The sequence below is a fragment of the Phyllostomus discolor genome, chromosome 10 (genome assembly GCF_004126475.2).
Source record: "Phyllostomus discolor isolate MPI-MPIP mPhyDis1 chromosome 10, mPhyDis1.pri.v3, whole genome shotgun sequence".
NCBI lineage: Eukaryota > Metazoa > Chordata > Mammalia > Chiroptera > Phyllostomidae > Phyllostomus > Phyllostomus discolor.
Genome location: NC_040912.2, coordinates 66,569,556 through 66,576,727, shown reverse-complemented (window position 1 = coordinate 66,576,727; position 7,172 = coordinate 66,569,556).

Sequence of the window (7,172 nt, the reverse complement as noted above, 5' to 3'; positions counted from 1 at the left end):
TGACAAGAGCCAATAGAACAATAACCATCTAGTGTGAATGAATCAAAATTATATCTATTTTTTGTCAGATTGGCAAAAATATATTGTTTTGGTGTGCCACAGAATTTTAGTAATTAGTTATGTGTTCCATGAGCTAAAAATGATTGAAAATTGCTGGTCTAGAATATAGATGTCCTTGTGCACTACAAAACATGCATTTGGCTGTTATTACATGTTGTATTTTATAAGCATCAGTTGGGTAAAATCAGTTAGTGTTGGTGTTTAAATCTTCTCTGTCCAGTTATTTTTTCTCTACTTGTTTTACCAATTATTTAAAGAAGAAAACTTAAATTTCAGTTTTAATCAATTGTGGGTTTATCTCCTTTTCCTTGAATTTCTATCAGTTTTTGCTTCACATATGCTTTAAAGGTCTGTTATTAGGTGCATAAATGTTAGGGTCATTCTGTACTCTCCATGAACTACTTCAGCATAATAATAAAATGATCATCTCTATTCCCAGTAATAGCATTTGTTCTGAAATTTAATTTCTCTGACACCAATATAGCTATTCTCTTTCAATACAGTAACTCTCTTTTGTTTAGTGGTATCATGGTATATTTTTCCATTCTGTGCTATTAAATTTTTATGTCTTTATAATTGAACTGCTTTCCTTCTAGGGAGAACTTAGTTAGGTCTTACTTATTAATTTAATCCGACAACCTTTGCCTTTCAGTTAGAGTTTTTAGGCTTTTTATTTTTTATTTGATTATTGATATGGTTGTTCCATTTGAAATCAATAATGAATTTGGACATTTATATTAGGGAGAGTGTATATTTTTTAAAAGCATAGCCAAAAACAATAGTTCTACCAAAGTCATTTTTATATATAACAAAAGAGGTTTACCCAAAGTCTGGTTAAAATAAAAGGACATTTTAAATCCTCTCACACACACAAGGGAGTAGAAGTTCTAAAAATACTGGGAATGTAGCCCCTGCATATAAAGGCAGACTGTCACTGAACAATTATGTTTAAAAAAATTATGGGTTAAAAACAAAATCAAACCAAGTATAAAACCAAGAAAAAAATTAAAATGATCACTTATGTATAGCATTTCATTGGGAATAATGTCACCTTTACTTTAGAAAATCTTCTCTCCTTTTTTATGACTCTCACTCTGTTCAGAATGCCCTTACTGAAAGTTTAGTTTTGCTGAGGGTCAGAATCTACACAGGCCATTATCTGTATTACATAACATCACTTATCCACTATCATCCAGGGATCCAGAGGTCCAAAGTTAAATTCACCAAAACGTCCCAACAAAGTTTAAATAACCACATACACATATTTTGAAAATGCTTTGCACACATATAATATCCATGCAAATGCATACAGATGTATATATGTATATGTACATATATAAATGTATGTATATATGTGTGTGTATAGCACACATATATATATGCTATATACACACATATATATAATTTTCCCTTAAAGCTTAGGAAAACTTCAGAATCATTTTTGCTTTTTGTAACGTGGCACCAATTCTGGCCAGTGATGCACTTTGCCAGTTGCTATACTGAGGCAGTATGCTGTTCTTTTTAAAAACATTGTTATGGTTCTAAACATTTCCTATCTTCTCCTCTACTAAGCTACCATTACTAACTCTGGTTAATTGTTACAGGTTAGGAATAAGTTAAATAACTATTTTTATGAAAATCTATAAAATGCATATTGTACTACATGGGCTTTGATGGTTCATTGGCAATAAAGTTCATGGACTTTTTATATGAACTTTGAAATTTCTGTCTTACTTTTTTAAAGACTACTAAAATTATTGTCACCTATTTCTAAATCCTTTGTTATGATGAATTGAGGATAATGAAACATTTTTAATAAATACAATGTTAAATAAGTGGAAGCTAATCAACAAAACAAACAAGTAAACAAAATATAGCCAGAGACACTGAAGTAAAGAACAAACTGACAGTAACCAGAGTGGAGGAGGAAGAGGGATAATGGGGGAAAATAGAGGAAGGTCCATCAATGTACATATATAAAGGATGCAGAGTCAAAGCCAAAGCAAGTAGGTTCAAAGCTGGGAGGTGGGAATGAGTGGGTTGGGGGGCTGTAGTGGGGAGAAAATAGAGACAACTGTAACTGAACAACAATAAAAAAAAAAACATTTCAAAAGCTTCCAAGTCAGTCACACAAACACATCCCAGATATTTCAGGAATAATCTAGGGGCAATCAAATTTTAAATACAAATAAATTATTATAAATTGGATAAATTATTATATTCTAAAAATTTACAATTAATCCATGACACAAATAGAGGTAAATTAGAAATACGCATAAAGTAGTATAAAGAAATAAAATTCCATATATTTATAGCATGTCATTTCTCCTTTAGTTCCCTTAAAAGGGCAGCTGAAAAAAATTATATATATTTCTCTTGAGTTTGAAAAGCACCAACATTTTATTTACCAAGAATAAATAACTTAGTCTAGGATACAGACTAACTAAAAGACTCAGAGCTAACTTTAGGATTCTGGAATGCTTCCCCTACCCTGGAACCTTATTACTGACTCAGTAGGGGAGCGTATACTTCCTACTCAACTTTTCTCTGCCAGAAAGTCCTATAAAAAATAAAGTAGGTATATTAATTTTATCTAAAAAGCAACAACTGCATACACTTTAATCCAAACATGATTGGGAAGGCTGAATGAGGGTCTAAAGAAAAGCACAGTTGTGAACATACCCAATATACATATTAATATTATAACATTTAGAAAGAGTGCTACACGCGACACATATTGAACACTTTATTTTAACTCTCTCCCTGGAATATAAGCATAATGATGAAATTTTAACTTGTCAGGAATTTAAGTAACTTGCCTATGCTCATCTAGCTGTTAAGTGACAAAATTGAAAATTGACTTAAACTTTGTCTTACTTGAAATTCCAGGGTTCTTTTTTTGCAATACTTCCCCAGATTTCAAAAAGACTCAATATCTACAGCTTCACTGAAACATTTTCAGATCTGTCCAGTTCAAATTATCACAAATGGGTATTCCTAAGCTAATATATTCCCACAAATGTGCAAATACACACTAAATTTGAATAAATATTATCAAAATACTTAAATTTTGTGCTAAAAATAATTGTAATACAACATACTTCTTCAAGAGTCACCACTATGTCCACATTTTAAAATTGCTATATTTACTGAGGCAGGAAAAAAAGGAAATGGCACAGAATACAAACCAAAAATAGAATCCCCAGCTCCTCAATTTGGCACAAAGAATGCTTTCAGCTGTGTGGGGATATTATATCCATTCATTACTAGAAAATAAAATTGGTTCTTTAGGAAAAATGAATTGTGCTCAAAGCCTTGACAGTCCTATTTAACACAATGAAAAACTATTTATTAGAACAGCCTGGGTCTTTCCAACAGAAAACTATGATGAATAGTATGAAATCTTAAATATTTCTTTGTTGTACTGAAGGAAAGAGGAGAAGACACTTGCTGGTCACAGTCAGAATGAAGCTTTTTCTTATCACAGCTGTAAATTAACTAAAATAATTACTGGGTAGTAAATATTCTACAAAATCCACTGGAATGCATGTAAGATGTAGCCTTGTGGGAGAAGTGGGACACCTTCCAATACAGAAAGTTTAAATCAGCAGAACATTGGCCCAATCAAATAATAAATTAGAGTATTAATCTAAATATTTGTAAAACCAAAGTTAATCCCAGGATTTTGAAGTCCACAAAAAAATAAAATTTCATTCATATTCTACATAATATGGGCTTAGAGGGCTCTGATTCAGCTTCTCAAATACAACTAAAAAATATCTTCACTTTTTTCTAGATTATGCTCTTTGTCTTAAAAAGTTGAAGGTACTAGTAAGAAGATGGTGGTGAGATAAGTGGGAGTGAAGTCTACTTCCCCCTTTGCACAGATGGAATACCTAGCTGATCATCTGAGGAACAGAGTGGACAGGGTATCCCAGCATATATGAAGATTGGAGGCCAAAACTGTAGAGGACATTGAAAATCAGACAGTAAGTAGATTGCCTTGGGACAATAAGGTCCCCAGGACCGGTGTGAAGACCAGGGCAGCTACAGCCCCAGGCCCAGCATCCACTGGGTCTGCCACAAGATTCTTGGGAGAGAACCAGGTCAATGGCTCCTTCCCTTGCCAAACAAGGTTTGAGCAGCACCAGGATGGACCTGAATGCTTGAAGTCACTGAGGGTAATAAGAACAAAGTGGCAAACACACAGGGGTGGTGTGTACCCACTGAGACTGTGGACACAGGCTGGGAAGAGTTGGGTCATGAAGGACCTTGACCCGGACAGTCCATGGTCTGGTTGGAGAGTTGGGCTGTGTGAGAGGCCAGGTGCATGTTTGGAGTGACAGGCTTGAACAGGAGGAATTTTTCAAAAGGAAGGGAGGCACTCAGTGGCTGTTTAGGGAATTCTCCCACAGCAGCCACCCCTATCTTACCCTGCTACACCTGTGCAGCCTCCACCAAAGGCCCATCTCTGCTGCCAGGATGGCAGCTGCACCCCTACCCCTGACCACAGTAGCAGAGTGCACCCATCTACACCCTTGGCCCCAGTGGTGCTCCACAGATCCAGCTGTCAGCCACCTGGCCACAGCTGCCACTGCAGCAGCAGAGGCTGGCATGCACCTAACACTGTTGCTCTGTCAGCTGAGCCCCGGCATTCATGCCCACAGCCCCAGGGCTGGAAAGCACCTCACCCTACTGCCCCAGCCATGGCGGCAGCAGCAGCAGGGGAGGCCAAGTGCTCCACCCCTGGAGTATTCAGGATGGAGTGGTCCTGACCCCCCACTTCCCAGGGCACCTCATGGCCAAACCCACCATCCCAGCAGGCACAGCAGTGGAGGAGGCACACCTGCACCAAACACGTAGCTGCCAGAGTGGTGCCTCCACCCTGGAGGGCCAACTGGCTCTCTAACAGGAAGGTGGAGACACCCCCACAGAAAAGAGCAGCTGGGATCAGGGAGACAACAATCCCCAGAAAGACTTACTCAGTTTGGGGCTGAACTACCCTGAAGAGACTCTGAGAGTCCCTAGCAACTAGCACAGCAAAGAGTGAGAAAGTGATATGTGAGTTGCCCCTAATTGGGACACCTCAAGGACAGCACAGCTGCTGGACTGAAGGCATAGATGGGGCACAGAAGGGCACTGGGGGCCAGGCATTGAACTGAAGAACTGGGCTGGAGGCTGGGCAACTGCAAAGAGCATGGCTCAGACCTGGCCCCTGTCCCTGCAAAACCACAGGAAGGGAGAAAAACAAAACCAGTACCCACTCAGCCTGCTGCAGCCAGGTAGACCAGAAGAACTGGCCTGGCCACTTTAAAGCTAGTAGGAGGCTTTTCTCTTCACTCTTCCTTTCTTTCTTTCATTTTTTTTAATTCCCACAAGTCAGACAATAAAACCTGGAGGTGTAAAAGGATTAGAGTTAGACCCAAAGAAAGGTCATACTAACAACTGAGACAGTGAGACAAATTTCACTTTGCAACTTCAGAGAACCTTCAAGTTATTGTGTATTTGTATTATTTTTATTTTTTCATTATTTTTACATATTTTATTTTTATTAGTGTTTTTTTTTTTATTTCTCCTTTTCTGTTTAGTCTTCGTCGCTTTGTTTGTTAACTTGAATTGTTTCACTGGTTTCCCTAGTTCTCTTTCATAGTGTGTTTTTTTTTTTCATTTTCTGTCTTTCACTTTACATGTCTTCCAATAGCACACTACTCTAGGTCCTGTAATTTCTATTCTTGTTATCCAGATCACATAGGTTCTGTCATATGATTGTTGTTCCATTACAATTGTAAATAATTGCTGTTCCATACAATAGTAAATACTACACAGCACCCCTCCTGGATCTTAGTTCAGTTCACTGTTTCTTGAACTTTATTACTGTTGTGGTTAACTCTATTCTCTCACACACTATACCTATTTTCTATCCTTTACTCTCAGTTTCCCTCAAAACCTGACCTTCCCCAAGCTCACTGGTTTCTAGATCCAACTCACAATCCTCCCCCACCCAATAGAGGTTTAACTTTTTTCCACCCTTTCCAAAAAGTGGCTATTTGGGTGAAATATCACAGTTAACACTAAATATATCCAAAATATTTCCTATCTCTTCTCTATGGGTTGGTACTTTAAATAACATAGAATATACTACCACTGTCTTTAAGCATTTTGCCTTCCCCCTCCCACTGATCACAAAAAAAAAAAGAGTAAGTGGGAGCTATGGACACCAGGATACCTGCTGGAAGAGGAAACCCAACAAAAAAGGAACCACCAACAGATAACAACAGAAAAAGGTGAAGGAGGGAGTGGAAGCCACACTAACTCAACCCAGGACCTATCTGGAAATACAACTAAATAGTGGAGAAATTACCCAGAACAAACAACTGAACAAGAGCAATAGAGAAGCCCCAGAACCTTGTACAAACAGAAGAACCAGCTTCAATACAACCTACACACACCTGCACAACAGAATACAAGAGGTGGTGGATGGAGTGACCCTCAGTTAACCAGATAGAGGGAAGGACCCACCAAAGAAAGACCCAACAGCAATCAAAACCCAAAGACATACACAGAGTCAACATAAATGACAACCCAAGACCAGAGAGCTCAGGAGTTGAAGGAGATTGAATCACTGAATCTCACAGGCCTTCTACCATAGAAGTTCACACCATAAACCCAGAGAGTCAGAAAAGATCAATTTAAGAAGCAGAGGCTAACAAGAAGAGTCTCACAAACAACAGAAAGACACAGAAATCATCGCCAAATGACAGGAAAGGAGGAAGTCTCAGAAAGAATGCTAAATGAAATAGAGGCAAGTCAACTATCAGATATCAACCTCAAGCAATGGTTATCAGGAAGCTCAATGAGCTTACAGAGAATTGCCAAAAACTGCAGAGAAACTAAAACTGAAAACTATATCAACACAAAAAAGGAAATAGGAACTATCAGCAAGGGCCAAGAGGAAATGAAGAATGCAATTTCTGAACTGAAGAACACAGTAAAAGGATTCAAAAGCAGGCTAGATAAAGCAGAGGGTCGGATCAGCAAGCTGGAAGATAAGGTAGTAAAAAACAACCAGAAACGGCAATAAAAGGAAAAGAAACTTAGAAAGAATGAAGGGG